The 20,419-nt window shown below is 47.5% G+C and overlaps 1 protein-coding gene across 15 annotated transcripts in view; it reads right to left on the reverse strand.

Annotated features, from left to right (window-relative positions):
- The window catches only part of TRERF1 (transcriptional regulating factor 1), a 200,189-nt gene that overhangs the window by 139,738 nt on the left and 40,032 nt on the right, over positions 1-20,419 (reverse strand). The window contains exon 1 of one of the 15 annotated variants that reach the window (XM_057555071.1): positions 17,528-17,547. The exons of the other annotated variants lie outside the window; for them this stretch is intronic. The gene's annotated coding sequence lies outside the window, so the exon portion shown is untranslated. Of the gene's footprint in view, positions 1-17,527; positions 17,548-20,419 lie in introns of those variants that run through there. 15 annotated transcript variants of the gene reach the window in all.

Here is a 20,419-nt window from a genome sequence, read left to right on the forward strand (position 1 = left end):
AAGCTAATAACAGTAGTTACCTCTGGAGAGGGGAATTGGGAGACTGGGGCAAGAAGGAGAGGAAGAATTACTATACACTACTTTTGACTCTCTGTGACCTCCAACTTTTATACCCTGTGTACACATTATTCAATAAACAAATAGGAAGAGATCATGAGTAACTGATCTAGCTCTACCATCATGAGGCACCTATACATGCAACAGATATTACAGGTCAGTTTTAATGATAAATTCTCTTCTATTCCTCTAAGCATCCATATTTGTCAGTTCAAATGTCCCAGATTTTTTTATTCAAAAGTAGGATGATCAGAAAGAGACTCACAGACGTAGAAAACAAACTTATGGTTACCAAAGGGGAAAGGTGGGAGGGGAGGGATAATTAGGAATTTGGGAGTAACATATACACACTACTATATATAAAATAGAAAAACAACAAGGACCTACTGTATAGCACAGGGAACTATACTCAGTATTTTGTAATAACCTATATGGGAAAAGAATCTGAAAAAGAATATATATATACACACATACATATATACGTATAACTGAATCACTTTGCTGTACACCTGAAATTAACACAACATTGTAAATCAACTATACTTCCATTTAAAAAAAAAAAATTAAGGATTTGAGGGAAAAAAAAAAAAGTAGGACAACCACCACATCCAGAACATGAAACTGGCTTCCCTCCTCAATTAGGTTTTGAAAGCATTCATCCTGAAAGCTGCCTTCCTTACCTGAAAAATGTACTGTCATTGACCACCGCTACCCTGAAATTCCATACGCAGGCAAGTGGAATCCTTCAGAAGGTGCACTGCAGCATCAACTGCTAGGGACCCGGGGGCACCCACATTTTTCATAGTGCTTCCAAGTGCTATCAGCTGGGACTGTGCATCACAAAGTGACTTGGACCCTGATTCCCACCAGCAGTGGCAGGAACCCCTAGAAGCCACCAAGAATCCTCCCAGCAGCTCTGCCTGCAGCAATGTTTTAATGGCATATTACTCAAAGGTGCCACAGCCATCACTTTAACCCTGCCCCCCACCACTGCCACTTCATCATAAAACAACCCTTATATATTTTAAGCCATAAATCAGTATTCGTCAAGTTCTAAATTGGGTTACAGCAATATTTATTCATCGAAGGATAAATCTTCCCTGCACAGTCATAAAACTGCCTAATAATTTAATATGCTATCATTCTTACCTGAAACTTGTCAAAAAGTGGCCTGAAAGAGGCATGTGTTTTACAGTTGACTGCTGGTAGGTCTATAGTTTATTAAATAGTTCATATTTTTAATTCTCCACGGGGGAGGGAGAAAATGGCACATGGGACACATCTTATGCAGAAAAAGCAATCTGGAGACTCATTAACCTGTTATAGGGTAGAGAAAAACAGATTCCCCAAAGAGGACCAAGGACTCATCCAATACAGCTTTAAGATGGGTGGTAGAGATAGAAAAGAAAGAAAAATTCCAATTATAGCATTTTGTATGGGGCAGGGGCAAAACGCACTAAGCTAGAGAACTAATGTTGGGGGACAGGTTCATGGAGCAGCAAGATAAGATGGAGAATTGTCAGAAGAAAAGTGTGGGGAAAAAATGGCTCTAAGCTGCAAAATTATTACAGTTGGGCCAAGATGCCAATTCCTCGGGACTCTCTCAGATCTTGGGAGCAGTAAGCCTTCCGGACCTGGCGGTTCCACTCCAGTAGAAGTGTGCACTTCCCACAGCCCAGGGCCAAGACACTGCTGTGTTGAAGGATGAATGGACAACTACCAAGCCCCGAGATGAGGTTTCTCAGCCTCGGCACTACTGACACTTTGGGCTGATGATTCTTCGTCGTGCGGGCTGTCCTGTGCAGTGTGGGATGTTCAGCCGCACCCCAGGCCTCTACCCTTTAGCTGCCAGTAAGACTCCCCCCTGCCCCCCAAACAGTTGTGACAACCAAAAATGTCTCCAGACATTTTCTTTTCTTTCTTTCTTTTTTTTTCTTTTGGCCACCCTGTGGGGTCTTGCGGGATCTTAGGTCCCCCGACCAGGGATTGAACCCAGGCCACGGGGGACCACCAGGGAACTTCTGGACATTTTCAAATGTCCCCTGGGGGCAACACCACCCCTAATTGAGAACCAGTCTCCTAGATGCCTTAAGTCTAACCTGACAGAGGTGGGCTGGTGGAGCTAAAACCACTCCAACAAAAGTAAACCGTGTCCTTCGTGCTGCCTGTTCTATGAAGTTTGAAAATACAAATCTAAGGAAATGCAGAAGGTAGCACGTCAGTGTTTAGTTCACACACTGTGAACCTTCTCTCTCTAGCAAAGTCCAAGCCTGCCTAAGGCCAAAGACCCCACAGACTGCATTCCTTTCTCCTCCGTCTGTTCTGCAGCCTCTCCCTCCCCCAGCCCACAACCAGCCTTCACCTTTTACTACTAACTTACCCCCCATTTCCTTTACGTTTTTCCACAACCTTGCGGTTTTCTCTGGCACAAGAACACGTTTCAGGCTGGCATTCACTGGTGGTTAATGACAGAAAAGGTGGGTTTCTAAACCACAAGCACTCTTAATTCTAAACTGTTCAAATATATTCTCCCTGTTCATGGGCGAGCTGGGGAGGCAACCCCTCCCCAGCGCTGAACACTGAACTCCTTACAGAGTTTAAACAAATAATCAAAGATAGAGAACCACTTTTTAATTAAAAAAAAAAAAAAAAAAAAAAGCCCAGTTCTCATGTTCACATTCCGGGCCACACTTCCCGCAAGAATTTTACAATCAACAGACCAAGATGCTACATTTAATTTGCAAGATTCCACCGGGGAGCTGTCTGGCTCGTAGGGTATTAAAACCAACTGAGAGATAACAGAACATGGGCTGAACTCCAATAAATGTTGAAAGATTCCGCTTTGATTTCATCATGGATTTTCTTTTAAAAAGTTAACTTTATTAAGGTAGTATTGGAACAGGATGGGAAACATTAAAATGAAGCTGGACCGGAAGTTGAGAATGACTTTTCATCTGTTTATACTCTTCTTTCAGTTGGATGGTGCCCAACCCCCAGTGGCAGAAGAATGAGAAAGACTTGAGCAGGGCCCACCTACATGACCCTCCACTGACCACAGCCAAGTGGTACAGCTCCCAGTCACACAAACCAACCTCTCTACCTGTTTGATTCATAAAACACTAAAAACCAGACTGCCACGAGAGCCCTACCTTCCTTCCTCAAGTCTCACCAACTTCAAAAATACCAGCTATTACCACCCCTCCTAGCTCGCCTCTACACAGCTTGGTGGCATCACCAGAGCCAGAGACACCATAGGCTTGGGCTCTTCAGAAGGTGGGGACTCCACTAGCAATTTGCTTATTAGGACTCCCCAAACTAGCCCATGAATGCCAAGTTTCCACTGGAGGCGATCCTGCTCGGGGTTTTAAAAAACTGTTTCAGCCCCATGTCCTATTCGTTCCACGCACTACGTACAAGTTCTCTGAATTAGCAGACCATCCAGCTCGCTATGCCTTCCATACCTCTACTCCAACAAGACTGAAAAACAGACAAACAAAGCAGAAATGAAGCCACAAGAAAGTAGGAAGGTGCCCAAAATCACGTGAAAAGAGCCTGTACCACACAGCCCTTCCAGCAAGACTTGAGCTCAGACACTCAGAGCAGGCCTTACTACAATCTGATCGCGGCAAAGCCAAAATGCCATAGACACTGAATAGAATTGGGGATACGGGTACCTTAAAAAAGAAAAAAAAACTTCAACTTTTCTTTGGAATAACCTTCACCCTGGCGCATTTCCAATGAAATACCGTTGACACATGAATCTACAAGGCTGCGGAGGGTAGCAAGGTATACCTGTATCCATCGCAAGGCGGCCTATCCATCCACAAAGCTAGTGGAGTCAGGGTCAGGACATCGCCTGGATCAGCAAAATTCCCCCAAAGAGACATTCTATGGCCAGGCCACAGATCACACCCTAAACCCAGCCATTTCAGAAACCAACTGCAGTGAACACAGACGGCGACACGGGAGACACAAGCTCTGACCCAAGTGAACTTTGGGACAGGACACCTGCTTCATCATTTCGGGTCACTGAGCTTACTGTTCCCAGGCCTCCACTGCCCATCTGTACAGTGGAGTTCCCTCAGTATTAAATAAGATGATACCTATGACCTGGTATCCAAAAATGTGCCAAGAAAGTGGTGGCTTACCATTCCTGTTTTGTTATTTCATTATTAATATTACCCAGCCATCACTGAGAGCCTATACTATCTTCCCTCCCAAATTTGTAAGCTTAGGAGGAGGGTAATTTGTGGAAAGGCAGGTGAAGCGTCTACAAACACACAGCTCTTATCACACAGCACCGTTATTGCTGGCTGCACCCTACTCAAAGCCCCGACGTAGCTAATTCAACCTAAGCTAATTGGGCTCCAATATCCAAAGAGGGAACGCCTACCAGTAGCTTCCATCCTCAGGACTGTATTTGCTCTTCAAATGAAAAGCTATTTGTCTAAACTAACAATCGCTCTCTCCATCTGGCCAGCCAGCAATTTGCCGCTGTTCTGTCCCCGCCTGTGTGAAGTGTGCCCTCTCCAGCGGGAGGCACCCTAGGCAGTGACAGCTTGACAGGGTCTTGTTAAAGTCAACAGATGGGGCCCTCCCGATACCAGAAACAAACTACTGAATTTGCTTTCTCTCCTTCAATCATTGGTAGAAAATAAGAAACTGAGGGGGAGGCAGAAAAGGAAAAACCATGGGGGCAGAATTCCACTTTCTCCACTGCGTCTTCAATCAAGGTCAAGAAGAGCCCTACAGAGGGAGGTCTAAAAGAAGAGCAATCTAAATAACTTTCCCCAGCCCTTAGTAAAGAAAAGTGGAGTGAAAGGATCAAACAGCCTCGAGAACACCAACCTGACATGAATTTGCATACCTTTTGCCAAGCACGGTGGGGAGAGGGTGGTTTGCATCTTCCCTAAACTTGTTTTACCCCCGCCATGTGCTCTCTCCTTAGGCCTCTAGGGAGGCTGAACCTTTTAAAACAAACAAGAACTTCTACCTCAACCATTTAAGAGAACTATATGATTTTTAAAAGGGGGAGAAAAAAAAAAGGTCAACAGCATTCTGAGCACACATCACAAGCTTTGCTCTGCTCACTTCCCCACTTCCTGTTGCTACCTCACCCCGTCACATTTTAGTTTTGAAGCGTATGTGTTTGCTCTGGTATCACTGTAAAGTTTCGGTGGGAGGCCACCGGCGGTACCAGGATGAGGACAGTACGGTTCTGAGACACGAAATCCCAACCGCCCGACGGTGAGGAAAGTACACCCAACTTCTCACCCCTGCCCGCCCGCCAGCAGTGCACCCACTGCTAGGAAAGCATTTGTGGGCGAGTTTTACTTTGTGGGGAACGTTCTATGTGGGCAATGGCCACCTAACCACCAGCCAATACCAGGTGGCTTAGAACTGGGAACCATGCGGGAAAATACTGGGCACCCACAGACCAAGAAATGCCCTGGAGGAGCACAAGCCAACCCTGAAATCCTTCCCCAAACCCTGTGCTCCAGGGAGTGGTCGCCACCTGGGAAAGGAACTGAAAGACTGAAATGCTTTGGAAGTGGGACCCTGTCTAATCTCCGGCTTAGAAAAAGGGTCAGAGCAAAAAGAGACATTAAACCATTTGGCCAGGCACCCCCTGTTACAGAGGAAGAAACCAGACCAAGACCTGTCTCCCCCAGCTGACTTAGTAACAGCAGAGCGGACTCTAGATCCCAGCTCTCCATCTCCCAGGGTGGGGATTTTCAATATCTTATCAAATGAATGTGGAGCAGATGCTGAATAAGTGTTGGCTCAGCCACACTGGACACTGGCTTATCCGTAACGCATGGGGGTGGGGACAGGGAGGGCAGCCTAAAATACTTTTTGTCTCTTACACACCAGGAGGGCCCATCTTCTAGCAGCATGTTTTGGGAGGTACTGTAGCCCATCCTCGTAACCCACTCTGGCTCCTGAATGCCTGGGATTAGGGGTTGCCCTTCAGCAGGTCCCTAAACTAGCTTACTGCACCCATTTGCCATTATTCCCCAACCAGGAATAAAAAAAACCAAAATCTGGGAGACGGTGGTGTTGCACAAGGCACAGGACTGGGAATGGAACACTGGGCTTCATCCCTTGGTGAACACAAGGGTGGCCTCAGGGGAGCCATCCTGCCCTCCATGCCTTCCTGGGTCTGTGTGTGCCATGAGAACATTGGCCTCCAAGAAGCCGCTAAGCCCGTGGGTCTCTGATTCTAAACCCTCGTATCCTCTTCCACCCCCTGAGCCCCACAGAGCTCCCCCTCCCCCTCCTGCATTCACCGCTCAGCCCTCCTGCTCACTCCACCAGCCCAGCACATCCTGGGAGCCCTCAGAACGGAGATCAGTACACTGGAGGATGCAGTGCGCATGTGTGCCTGATTTGAGCTGACCGTGCGCTCTCCATGTGCCTTCCTGTATCATCCCCATGGAGGAAGGCTTTGCTCCCAATCACCCAACCAACAACAAGGTGACGAGGGGCTACAGCACACAGGGTGCTCGGCTGGCTACAGGGTAGGCTGTGTTTCAAGGGCAGAGAGTCAGACGTCCCCCAGCCCTGCCCCATCAGCCTTTATCTCCTTCCCCTGACTGATTTTCTTCAGAACCTTTGGGGACAACTGACTTTGTAGTATTTGTTTGCATATTTATTTATTATCTGTCTTGCTCACTAGAAGGACTGCTCCATGAGGGCAGGAGCTGGCTCTTCATCCTGGTAGCTAGGCGGCACTCAGCACGTGGCAGGGGTTAGATGTCTGCTGAATGAATGAAGGATCTTCCTCAATCAAGACCAAGTTACTTAACGTCTCTAAGTTAACATGTGTTCTTCATTTATAAAATGAGGATCATATTAATGTATTCTTTATATGACTGGAGTGAGGATTAAACAAGAAAATGATTGCAAAAGCATTGAGGATGTACCTGGCACACAGCAAATGATCAATAAACGTTAGCTATTACTTGCTAGCTATTATTATCACAGTCGCTGATGGAAACACAGGGAAATAAAGCCTCTTTATTATACCCTGGGCAGTTTTTAGGCTAAATAACTAAAATTCTGTGTAAGACCCGTCTATAAAGGGTCATTAAGAGAGGACTGGGCCACGGGCCTGCGTAGCTACTATGAATCCCACAGAGCATAAGTCTTAGCGTAAAATCTTTTCATGTAGTTTAAAGTCATGAGCTCATTTGTGCAAATGCTGCTTTATAGGTCCCAATCATTAAAGTCTTAAAATATCTAATGCCTGCGCTCAAGAGTTTATAGTCCAGCTGGGGAAGATGAGACAATAATATATGAAAAAACTACAAACTCAAACTCAAAACAATGTATGTCAAATATCAAATAAGCACAGTGGGCACTGGGGCTGTGAAGTGCTGGTAAATGTCTAACAGTCAGCTCTCAAAAAAAAAAAAAAAAAAAAGCCTCGATTGTAGCATTTGTCAATTTCCATGGTGTAAATACTCTCAGTATGGCCAACTTCAAGCTACTAACATGAGGGCCAGCGGTCATAGAGTTGGGACGAGATGGGCAGAATCAACTCGCAAGAGCTGGTGCAAGCCAGCTGCAGCACCGCTGGACCAGGCCCTTTGATTACTCTTCAAGGTCAAGTGCCAAGTGATCTTCACTAACAACCGACATCTTTATGGAACTTCAGGTTACAAAGCGGATCTGAGGCCATGACTGTATTCCACCTTCATCCTCTGGTCAGAAAGGTATTATCACCCTCATTTTGCAGATAAAGAAACAGAGGGTTAAAAAGCTCCCACATTTTTCAGGGGCACTCTGCTAGCGAATGACGTGGTCAGAGCTTGAACTAGGATCTTCTGGGGCAGTCGTGAGCTCTCGTTGTTCCCGCTCCCCTAATAACCAGAGGAGAAATAGCTGAAGGGTGAGCAGTATGTGGAGGACGGGGTGGAAATGCAGAAGAGGTACAGTGCTTACCCAGATGGCGAATTCACTACAAAGCCCAAAGATCTAGGGAGCATGGAAGGCGTGAAAACAAACTTGAAACTAATGAAACCGTTTCGTTCAGTGTGCTTCGCCAGAAAATTGCTTTCCTAAAACAGTGATGCAGTTATTAAAATCTGCATTCCCCAATTCACTGCACCATGAGGTGAAGGAGCAAAAGGAACGGAAAGCAATTTAAATGACGAACAATAGGGAGGCTGGTTGAATAAGTTATGGAATATCCGCAGAGCGGAATGCTGTACCTCCACCCAAAGCCGTGTTTTAAAAGAACAGTTTACAACTAGGAAACGCTCACAGAATATTGTTTGAAAAGCATGTTACATAACAATATGTGCAATATGATTCCAGTTTTGTAAAAATGAACTAGCAGGAAACACACCCTATGTATACAGGCACAGAAAAAAAACTGGACGCACAGACTTCAGAATTCCTCATGCTGGTTTCTCCCAGAAGGGTGGGATTATGGACGATTTTTATTTTCTTCTCTATGATTTTCTGTCTGCTCCCACTTTTCTATAACATGTTGCTTTTCTAACCAGAGACACCATAAATAGACCATATTTATACATCTGGATTTTCAAAGGTTGAGAAAACTAATTACAAAAATCAGTGAGGTGGGGGGCTTCCCTGGTGGTGCAGTGGTTGAGAATCTGCCTGCCAATGCAGGGGACACGGGTTCGAGCCCTGGTCTGGGAAGATCCCACATGCCGCGGAGCAACTAGGCCCGTGAGCCACAATTACTGAGCCTGCGCGTCTGGAGCCTGTGCTCCGCAACAAGAGAGGCCGCGACAGTGACAGGCCCGCGCACCGTGATGAAGAGTGGCCCCCGCTTGCCGCAACTAGAGAAAGCCCTCGCACAGAAACGAAGACCCAACACAGCCAAAAATTAATTAATTAATTAATTTTTTTTAAAAAAGTGAATATTTATTAAAAAAAAAAAAAATCAGTGAGGTGAACCCCAGGAAGGCAATCCTCTGGGGCAAAGGTCCAGATGTTCAGATCTCTAATATTCCCCCAAGGAGACAAGCCAGGTTCCCCCCAAACGCCAAGTCCTCTACAGACACACACACACTCCAGCACATGCCTCCCCACCACCCCCTCGCCCCTCCTTCAGGAGGCCATCCTCTCAACCTCACCCCCTGATCCAGTCCCACCTTGCTGGGGGCAAGGCATGGAAGGCACAGCAGAGGATGGACAACCAGTAATAATTCACGAGTATCCTCCATGTGGCACGCAGCTACGTTGTGGCACAGCTTCCAACATGTGAACTCAGATACACGGCAATTCTAAAACACAGGTATTGATACCAACAATTTACCAAGAGGAAAGTCAAGTTTAGAAATTATATCCAGGGTCACGCAGCCAGCGAGTGCCCAGAATTGGGAATGAAACCCAAGTCTAACCAGAGTTCATCTATAGATGTTTAAGAGGCCCAACAACTGTACCTGATCATCACGAAATGCAAAATAATAATATTCCAGTTCAACCTACTTTAATTTATACTCAGTCTGAAAGCGAAATGCACCACCAGTCCCGATTCGAGAATATAAAGATTTAATAATTTTAAAAAGAAAGAAAGAAAAGGAAAGGGGAAAAAAGACCCACAGCTCTGTGCTCATTCCTCATTCAGTGAAGTAAAAATAAAAATCGAACCTTCCCCCAACACATTGTGCTTTAATGAAAGCACCAAGCCAATCTTCTTCACTACCACCCACCCCAGCCCACTTCGTTTAAATTTAGGCAACCACCAGGCAAACTGTACCCAACTGCATTATCTGAAATGAAGTCATAAAGTCCTCATCTGAAATACCAGCCCTTGTTCCAAGGAAAGCGGGGCAGGGCACATAGGGCCAGCATCCTGAGGGAGTCTGGGGCTGTGCCTCGGAGGACCCCTTTGCAAAGAGAGTTTCTGTGACCTGGTTCTCTGCGTGGAGCTGTGGGGCCTTGTGGCAGCAGCTTCCCCTCTCTGGGTCTCAGCCACCCCTCTACAAAGTCAGGGATGGAATGACAAAAGGGATCTTGAAGGCCCATCTCAACGTACAGCTCTATCATTCCTGGGATCCTGATGTGCAGAGGGCAGCCACTGGGCAAGGCCCAGACACCCCACTTCCACATAATGAATGAACAGCAACCCAAGCTGTGGGTGATCAGGGTGAAATGAGTCGGCCCGTCCTGGAGCTGCTGTAGCTCTTAAGCTCCAGCTTTGGAGTATTCAGTTCTCAGTAAATAAATATTTGGCAACAGGAGGGAGAGCAAGGGCTGAGCCTCCTGGATGGCTCTGGGGCTCGTCACCCTCTGTCCTGTCCAGGGGAGGGATTCTGCCCACCAGGACTCAACAAACTCGGAGTCCCTGATCCCTTCTCCCCACGCTTGACTTTTTAAACGTGATTGCACCAGAGAAAGGGCTAGCTAATGAAAAACTCTCCCCAGTTTTCTGGATGAATCTGAGGCTTTGGGGGCCTACAAGCTAGCTGGAGTTTTCTTCCAGCAACCTAGTCCTTGGATTTCTTTTCCAAGTTTCCTTCCAGTGTTTCATGAGTGCGTCTAAGCCCTTATGGTAGGTCTGTATCCACTCCCTCAAGTGGAGACATGGGGCACCCTGGAAAAGGGGAATAAAATTAACATTCACAACTTGAGGAGAAGCTTGGCCTTAACAATAGCATAACTCACAACTCCATACTGGAGACACCATTAAACAACTTTGTGCCCGATGGGACCCACAGATTGGCTGCACTGTCTCACCAACCTGGGGCTCCAATCTCTACAGTCAGTGGACAGCAATCCAGAGCTGATCAACGGTCCCACACACACTCAATTCCAGTCCTCCTCAAGCCCTGCCCCCATTCACATCTGGAACCTTCCAAGCAGGTTGTTCCCAGTTCCTCATGGCTGAGCCACGCTCTAAGGACTCCATCAGAAATCCAGGGGAAGACCAGAAAGCATCAGAGAAAGATTTAGAGAAAGAGGAGGGCAACCAGTGGCCAAAGTGCTCTGAAGCTCTCAGATGTTGACTTTACTGTCCAGTTTCAGGAGCTGGGAGGTAAGCCTCCCAGACCTCTCCCCTGACCCTGACATTGATGGAACTGAGGACCCCGAGCCTGGGCCCCCAACTCTCCCACCTCAGCCAGACATCCAAAAGCAGTACTTTCAAGGTGAATAAAATTGGGATATATATATTATACTACTTTACACAGTGCTAAATTTACCCAGCCCACCTCCCCAGGAGGGGGAAATGACAGAGAATAATAAATATTTTTGATTGTAGGTAAAAGCATGGCTGATGCATACTGTAGTAAAAAAATGATGAATTCTAGAATCAGATCTGGATTCAAATCTAAGCCATTTCACTTACAAACTGGGTAACCTCAAGCAAGTTACTCAACCCCTCTGAGCCTCCTAGTCTGTGAAATGAGTATTATAGGAGAGAGTATATATAACTTGGGACTTACTCGTTGAACCCCAAGTTGTTTTCCTCAGCGGGGTGGGATGAAAGGAGGAGAATCATGAGTCCCCAAAGAACCAGAAGGACCCAGACTCCAGAAGCAGACTAAGAGCAACAGACAGGTGCATCGGTCCACGCACCTCCCAACCCCCACAATACACACAGCAGGAGGTGTGGCCGTCACTCACAAACCCCTTGGGCCGCCCCTTGCAGACCATGAACACTGCAGAAATGCTCTAGACATCTGGTTTTCAAATTTTTTTTAGCAGCAGAATCCCAGACCCCAATATAGAGAACAGAGATAAAAAGCAAGATGCTCTTGGAGAAGCGGATTCTAAGATTAACTGCTCTGCAGCCCTGAAAGAATCTTGCAAACTAAAACTGCACTGTAATGGAGAAGGGGGGGGGGGGGGGGAAGAAGGAAAGGAAGGAGGCAGAGGGAGTCATCGGAGAAGAGTGGCAACAAGAAATTAGCTGTGGAACAGGACTGGGATCTCATGGGGACAGCACCTTCCTCCTGTGACAAAACTGACAGCCTCAGGCACCTTCCTCAGACAGTATTTACAGCACAAACCCCTAGTTAGAGGGATCAAGACAGAGGACCATTGAGATATACTCTAGAATTACAATATTTTTTCACAATTACTAAACATTTACTAAGATTCAAGCACCCACCTTACCCCCAATGACTATCACCTACCTTACACTCCCATCCCCCGCCATGTCTTGAGACATCCCTTGGAAAATTGGGTCCAATGCCCAGTCTACTGCCTCTGCCCCAGGAAGTCCACCTCGTACTAAGTTGCTGCTCCTCAACCCCCTCACTCTCCTTGTTTCTCTCTTAGATTTCATGGGACAGCATTGTCTGTCCAATAAAAACACCATCCCACCAAACAGAAGGATATCGGGCGGATTCTGCCAGGTCAAATGCTTGTATCCATCAGGAAGGCCATTAACAACCCATTCAAGCACAGAATGTGACTTGTCAGCTTGGGCAGGTGAGAGGCCCGAAGATACCTGCTCATCAGAAAGTAATATAAATGGTGATTGTCTGAAAAACCAGCCAAATAGCAGCATCACAAAAGAATGGCACCACAGAGGGTCCTCCAGAAAGCATGACTGACGCAGAAATACTCCTTCCACTAACCACAGGAAGTTTGAATGACGTGAGTTAAGACGACAAAATATTTTCACAAGCATTCCCACCAGCCACTCTACTTTGCAGCCTGAATCCTGCTGTTTGGGAATGACTGTTTAGCATTAGCGACTTCCCAGGAGAAGGTGATAAGGCAGTACTATGGGAAGAGTAGGGGCCCTGGAGTCAGAGAGTTCTGAGTTCAAATCTCAGCTCTAGCTCTTGCTAGCTATGTGCCCCTGATTAGACGATGTATGTCAATTGGATAAATGTAAGTAAAACACTCAATAAATACTAGCCCTCTCCTAATGCCAACTTTCCACCTCCAGTCTTAATCCCAAAGTGAAGGAGGTCCAAGCCATTTTGCAAAACCATGATTAGGCAAGTACCACTTAAACCCAGGACCGGATCACCTCTGTATTTGTGCAGTGTGGTATTAAGGAAACGAGAGTGTGGCCATAGCATCATGTCTTTGGTCCTTATTTCTCCAAGTCTGCCCAGCACCAAAATTCTATTCATCTTTCAAAACTCAGCTCCAATGCCATCTTTGCATCTCTCGGCAAAACTTAACCCCTCTTCCACTACTCCATTTGGCTTGATGCTTATCAGAGTACTTACTTTGTTGTGCCTGGTATTACAGTTATGGTTCTGTGCCCCAACTCCAAAGAAAAGCCTCTTCAGAAGTGGAGGTTTGACTCTCTCACCCCTCCAACCTTCCAGGACTGGCACATTGCCTCATGCAGAGCAGGTCAAGAAATATTTTGATGGATAGATGGATGGATGGATGGGGAAGGAATCCATTGAAGATTGTCCGGATACCATATAAATGCATGATCTTAACAATTCTTTAGTGAGAGCTCACATTCAGTAAGCCAATGAAACCACAGGAGGAAGGGCTGAGGATATACACTGACAAGGAGAATATCTCACATCTAATACCAGTGCTCTGGGTAGAAGCATAAGCATTGGCCTGGAACCTAAGCAGTACAGCCCCGATTCTAATCCTACTCCAGTGTGGTCTTCAGTCCACTCCCAGCCTCTCCGTGGGCCTCAGCTTCTCCATGTCAACTACTGCTTGCTCCCCCATCAGACACATGGAGAGGCTCAACCAGATGGTGGGAAGAAGGTGCTGTGGAGGGTAAGTGCTGTGTATTCCCCAGGGTCCGGTTTTATTTTCTAAATGGTTTTGGTTTGTATAGTACGTTGTTTGTGACTTTTCTAAAAGAAAAGTCCAGAGGAAGAGAAATGAAACAGCATGTACAGAATTTTTAAAAATAAAACAAAAATCAAGAGGAAGTGGGTCCCTCTCAGGTTTCTCATTAAACCAAGAGTCAAATTTTACTAATCAGCTTATGTTATGGTTTCCATTACAGCGGAGAGCGTATTAAACCTAAAACGATCAAAGAGAAGGTATAGGCCCCACTGCAACTAGATTCCACATCCAGAGCTCCCCTGACAGTGAGGTCTTATCTTTCCCAATTACCAGCTGGGGCCTCTGGGTACCTCAGTACCTCAGATACCTGCTTGCATGAAAAGAAGGGAAGAAGCACTGCTGAATGGAAGCCGATCCCCAAATGTCAATGCCTAACCAGAAAAGGACCCACACCTTCTGAGTGGCTGCAGTGCTGGGTGCCCGGGAAATGCAAACCTGAATTATACTAGAAACACTGGGACAAGAGAGCTCTTCCAGATGGAAGGCTTTAGAAAAGTAATGTGCATTGCTGTAGACAGTGCCAGGCCTAATGCTGATTGGAAGTAACCAGAAATTGACAATGGGGTCAGAGGGGGAGTGGGGGGAAGAAGAGAGCTCCAGGGGTTGCTGAGACCAGAGCCACGGAGTTCCAGACACATTCAGTAGAACTCAGGGCAATGAGAACAGTGGCCAGCTTCTGTGTCCTGATTTCTGATTCCCCTCCCTGGTGGTCAGGTACTCTGCAGTGTGGCAGTGAGTGGAGAAAGCCACTGTTGGTGACCACCGTTTATCACACTCTTTCAGTTCTCCAAGCAGGTAACACAGGACCCAGGGTGGATGGGAATTCCGGTGTTAAGAGCCTTCTAGCATTTTAGGAGTCAGGCTGATGCTGCAGAAGAAACACTGTCTTTGGACTCAGAACGGCATTAGAATCCTGATAATTACATACAAAAGGTCACTCAACCTTTCTGGCCCACCCGACATGAGTGGGCTTCCCTCCTCCCATTGGATCCAGTTATGATGAAACAGAGGTCATAGGACCCGCATCTTTTGTGCAGAGAAAAATACTCCTGGTCCCAGCCGTGGACTGTCCCCCTTGTCCCAGCCAGCCGCCTCAGAGATGCCACATCGTTACTACACCAGGAGCAACCAAGCAAAGGGATTTGTGGATCAACGTGATACAACCCAAGTGCCGGCTACACAACCCAGCACACAAACACACACAGAGAAGAAAGAATAACAAATTATAAGCACCCTCTTCCTGCAGGGGTGGGGGCAGCACTTTCACCCTGTCTGAATTTTTTTCTCGTTGTGCGGGGCTTTCATCTGGCCCTTCATTCATTCACTCCCTCTCTCAACACTGGCTTATTGAGGGCATGTCCTAGGGATATGCCACTGCAAACAAGACACAAAGCCTCCCTTACCGCAAGGACTGTACCGTGGGAGAGGGCAGTAGACACCGGGCTAAAAGAGGCAACCATATCACAGTGAGACTGGCAAATTCAGGAAGAAAGTGTGCTCTGCTCTAAGTGAAGAATCTTCCCCTCCAGAAGCTGGGGAGGGGAGAAGGGAGGGACTCAGGAGACACCACCAACGAGGAAGGAGGCGGAAGCCAAGCACAGCCCCTTTATCCTTCACCACAGATAATGTCCAGCTACAGCTACCACTATCCTGAATGTCCCCAAGTTCTCATTTCAAACAGTCTGTCACCACTGTCCCCATAAACCTCAGCTATTCCCAAAGCACCCCGAATTTCAGAATCCAAAATAGATGTCCTCGACAGCCTCCTTCTTCCAGGGGAGGCACAAAAATCTCTGGGAGACCCCGGGGGGTCTGACTGGGGCCTTGGGACCACCTCCTCTGAATGGCCAGAGTAAGGTGGGAGGGTGTGAACTACACGGCAGGGGCTCATGGCCATCCTCTAAATACAGCAGGGAAGCATGGTCTGACCAATCACAGGAGAAGCCCAAGAGGAGGGGACGGGCCCTGGAGGATGGGAAAGGGGGTATTCCACACGGGCCAACAGCAAATCCAAGGTGGAGAGGCAGAAACTAGTCAAATGAACACAGAGGCCAACTTAAGATACTGAATTAATTACCACCAAAAACCAGGGAGTTGACCACTGCTTACCTAGAAGGAACACCTTAACTCCCCTCTTCTCACCAAAAGGCTCCCTCCACCATCCACGCTCTCAAAATAAGAGATTCACAGCACTTCTCGTAATTACGACGATCATTTTTTGAGCCCTACAATGTACCAGGCCTGTACCAGGTGCCTTAAATATCTCATCGAATCCTTAAAACCTCCTGATTGAGAAAAGGGTCAGTATGCCCATTTTACAGAGGAGGAAACTGAGGCTGAGAGGTTACATAACTTGTGCAAGGCCCCGTGGCACAGATCTGCACACAGACACGCACAAAAAGGCTGTATCTGTTCAATCAGATTTGAAATTCCATGAGAGCCCCAGGCCCTGGCCACACAGCCCGCCTGCAGGGAAGCTGGTTCCTAGCATGGAGCCAGGCACGTACAGGGCACTCTGTGGGCGCCTTTCCAGCCACTCACCGCTCCCCACACCCTGCCCCACCCGGCCCCACCTGCAAGAGGGAACGCGCTGCGCCTGCCAGTCTTTTCGGTTCTTCACAACCAAGTTCATCCTCAAAGACTGAAATTCCCAAGCCCTGTCTACCACTGGAGACCAAATGGAATTTCACAGGTTCATCTCTTGAAAGGAAAAGAGAACCATCACCTGCAGGCAAAGAGGAGCCAAAGACAGTTCTACTTAAAAGAAAAAAAAAAAAAAAGGTCTTAGGCTTTGAACCACTGCGCTCAGTGGCCGATAATCAAGAAATGGGAGTAGGTTGCTTTAAAAAAAAATTAATATTCCACGTAAAACCAAAACCAGACAGAAGCATAAACCTCTAGCTTAGAAGCAAGCAGACACAAATTTGCACAGACTTATTTAAGTGACTGCAAAAATATGCCTACAGATCAAAATAAAAGTCCAGCAGGAAATTTGGGAAGGAGGGCTATGGATCCTCACCCAAGACCTTCCTAACACTTCTCCCTTTCTAGATGCTCGTGGCTGGGGTGCCTGATCGCAGAAGGCACTGTCACTCCTGACTGGCATATGTCTGCCGGGCATCTGAAAGCTTTACAGTAAATGGTGACTCATCTATTGCAGCCACCATAGGTACTGCTAATGTAAAAAGCCAGAGTTTGTTCCATCCACATGAAAGAGAAACGTCGGGTACAGGGCTGTGAGCCTGACTCAAACTGCGACCCCCGTTCACTGCCACTCGTCAGCATTTAGCTGAAACTCAAACTGTAATTACCCAGCTCTTGGAGACCAAGGGCAGGAGGAAGGGGGGCTTCTAAGGGGGTCACATCCATAAACACAGCAGAGTGCCTTTTCATCAAGCTACGTCTCCTCATGCAATCACTTATTCAACAAATATTTTATACAGCACCTACCAAGTCAGACACTGGACCAAGTGCCAGATACACAAGGTGAATTACAAAAACACGGCAACCACCCTCAAGGAGACCCTAAGTCCCCCACTAGCTGCTTTACATACTTTTTCTCATTTAATTTATTAAATTCTCATTTAATAGCTCCATCTGACAGATGCGGAAACTGAGGCTGAGGTCACCTGGTTGATTAAGTGGAGCCAGGACTCAAATCCACTTCTAGGGCACTCTGGGGCTGGGCTCTCAAATGCCAACTTACCTTGCAGTGAGGAGGGACACCTAAGGCCTGGTCCCCGTCCCAAGGAGCTCAAGCCCGGTGGAGGACATGCGCAATGAAGGGAGTGTTGGGGTGCTCGCAGAGCCCACCTTCAGCCAGGACATTGTTCTGACCAGACGCCTCCACCTTCCATTCTCGCAGGTTCTCAAACTCAACATGTCCCACATCAGCTCTGCATCTTTCCCTTCCACCTTGCTTCTGCTGGGCTCCTCTCAGTCGTTGCCCTAAAACTGGGGCTCCCCCTAGACTCCCCTGCTCTCCTCCACATCCAGGGAGTCACCAACTGGCTGTCCATCCCAGGCCCTCTTTTTCACCCCATGACAGGAGCACAGGCGCACCTCTTCTCCCTCCTGGATTTCTCTGTGGCTGCATCATGGGTTTCCATCCCCCTAAGGGGACTCCCTTTTCCTTTCCACCCTCCACTCCAATCCAGCTGTCCCGAATACCACAGCCAAGGCTAACCCCAAGAAGCTCAGCTCTCAGAACACCTGACCTCTGGCCCCCCTGCCCCCAGCCTGGAGGCCTCTGGCTGATCCACGGTCCTCTAGTCAGTCAGGGGCCCCACCCAGCCTCATTTCCCTGTCCTCCCAGCCCAGCAATCCACTCTCCTCCCTCCTCTTGATCCCACTCTCTAACTGCTCTCCCTGCCAACTCCTCCTTCCTGTCCTAGCTAAGCAACCACAGAGCCCAAGGCCCCAAGAAGTCAAGACCTCAGGACTGCCTGCTTTCTCGTACTAGGAAACGCTCACACCAAGTTTGCTTTGGATTCATCCAAAGTGGAGATAAGTTCACACTTGCAACGCTCAGCAAACTCCTCTTGCTAAGGGCACAAACACAGAGATTTGGAGTTGTCCCTAAAGCATTTACATATTTGGTCAAGGCTGTTATATACCCATTCCCCAGGCTAAAGGCAGCAAATAGGCTCCTTTCCCAGGGGGCTGGAGAGAGTCTGAGGCTGCAGACCGGGTGACGGCGGCCACCACTTGCAGCTGTGCTCTGGAGCTTTTGGTTTTATCTTATTTAATCTTTACAATCACCTTCCAATTAATTGCTGCTATCACTGTCACGTAACCACAGAAGAGTGAGCACTGAGGTGTTAAATACCTTGACTCAAAGTTACAATTTGGAGGGGAAAAGGCAGCAATAACGGACACCTCCTGCCCCCACCCACTTTGTCCCAGTTCACTGACTAGGAAGGGGCAGGGCACTGGGCTCACGAGGGCCCTAAGATACCAGGCCCTGCACCCAGTGCCCATCGGATGTTTGCTCAGAGATTGAGACAGAGTCTGGATCCCCTCCTGTGGACTCTATAAGCCTCTGTTTCCTTATCTGAAAAACAAGAATAATTAATCCCCCCTCAAAGAATTATTGGGAGGATTTAAATGAGATAATGTATGTAAAATTACAGAACAAAATGTCTGACACATAGAAGGTGTTTAATAAAGGTTAGTTGCTTTAAACTGAAAATAAATAGGGGCAGAGAGAGAGAAGCATCTGCCTGCCCATGTGAAGTAAAAAGTTACTGACCCACTAGGCATCAAAGCCAACTATTCGTTTCCAAGAGGCACCAATCCTTCATAATTACAAAAAAATGAAATAAAATAATAATAACAATCATCATCATCATCATAACGGCAGCTATCGTGTATGGAAGACTTACTAAGTGCCAAACACTTTCTGCACGTAACTCTAAATGAGTTAGTCCTCCCACACCCAGGAGGTAAGCTGAATGGCCCCATTTTACAGAGGGAGGAACTGAGGCTCAGAAGGCTTGATTTACTTGGTCACAGTCACGGCAGTTGTAAAGCTGGGACTGACTCCAGGTCCCACATCCTATCACTGCCTCCCGAAAATCAGTCAGACCCCTTTCATGACCTTCACCTTCTTCTCCACCTCAAAAACCTCCTGCCCTGCATCCCCTTCTCCTCAGCCCCTCTCCTCACTCAGAGGGACAAGTGCCTGGGACTGCTCTTCTTGAGAGGGTGTGTGGTTCAGATGCAAGAGCAGGACAGCGGGCAAGAGGACTCTGTCCTGGGCCCAGTCAGCCCAGGAAGGAGCTCGGATCCCTCAGTCCCTGCAAACCTCAGCGCCCTCACCTCACAGGTTGCTATAAGGCCCACACGAGGTAACAGCCCCAGATGTGTTCAGGACATCCTATAGGGCTGTTAAATCCATCTCAGGCCTTCTGGAACCTTCTCTCACCAAATACCACCTCTCTCTCGGGCATCCCCACACTCTGCCTCTTAACTAACTAGTCCCTCATCCCTCACGCTGAATGGCCCGATTTCCCTCATCCTAAAAACACCATCCCTGACCTTGCTGCCTTCTCATGACATACTTTTGTAGGGGTTCATGTAATCTCCCCCCGACCCCCAGGCTATACAAGCTCCCCAAAGGCAGGGATGATACTTCAGACGGCTCTGTATTCCCTACGGGATCCAGCGTCGTGCCATTTTTGGCATGCATCCAGGAAAAACCTTGACGAATAGTCACTGAAAGCACAGAGAACATTTAGGCACAACATCCTAAGTCATTCTCACAACAAACTCGGGAGAGGTTATCCTCATTTTTCACAATGAGGAATCCGGGGCTCAGGTTACCAAGTTCAAGGTCACCCAGCTCCCAAGGAGAGGAGCTCGACACTAGAATTTATTAGTTAGGCCCCAAAGTGCCCCAAACACACCAGATAAGTGGCTGGCCTCCTTCCCTTCTTGCCCTGTCCACAAGTGAGTCTTCTAAAAAAAAGGTCGACAGCATGGTAAATCTGAATCTGCTTACCAGAATGTTCTCTTTTAAGGCTCTGTCTTTTCCCCTTGGGCCACATCACCAGTTCTGAAACAGAAGGAGCCCTTATTTCTTTGCTTAATTTTCCTG

Source organism: Balaenoptera acutorostrata, chromosome 10 (assembly GCF_949987535.1).
Source record: "Balaenoptera acutorostrata chromosome 10, mBalAcu1.1, whole genome shotgun sequence".
Classification (NCBI taxonomy): domain Eukaryota; kingdom Metazoa; phylum Chordata; class Mammalia; order Artiodactyla; family Balaenopteridae; genus Balaenoptera; species Balaenoptera acutorostrata.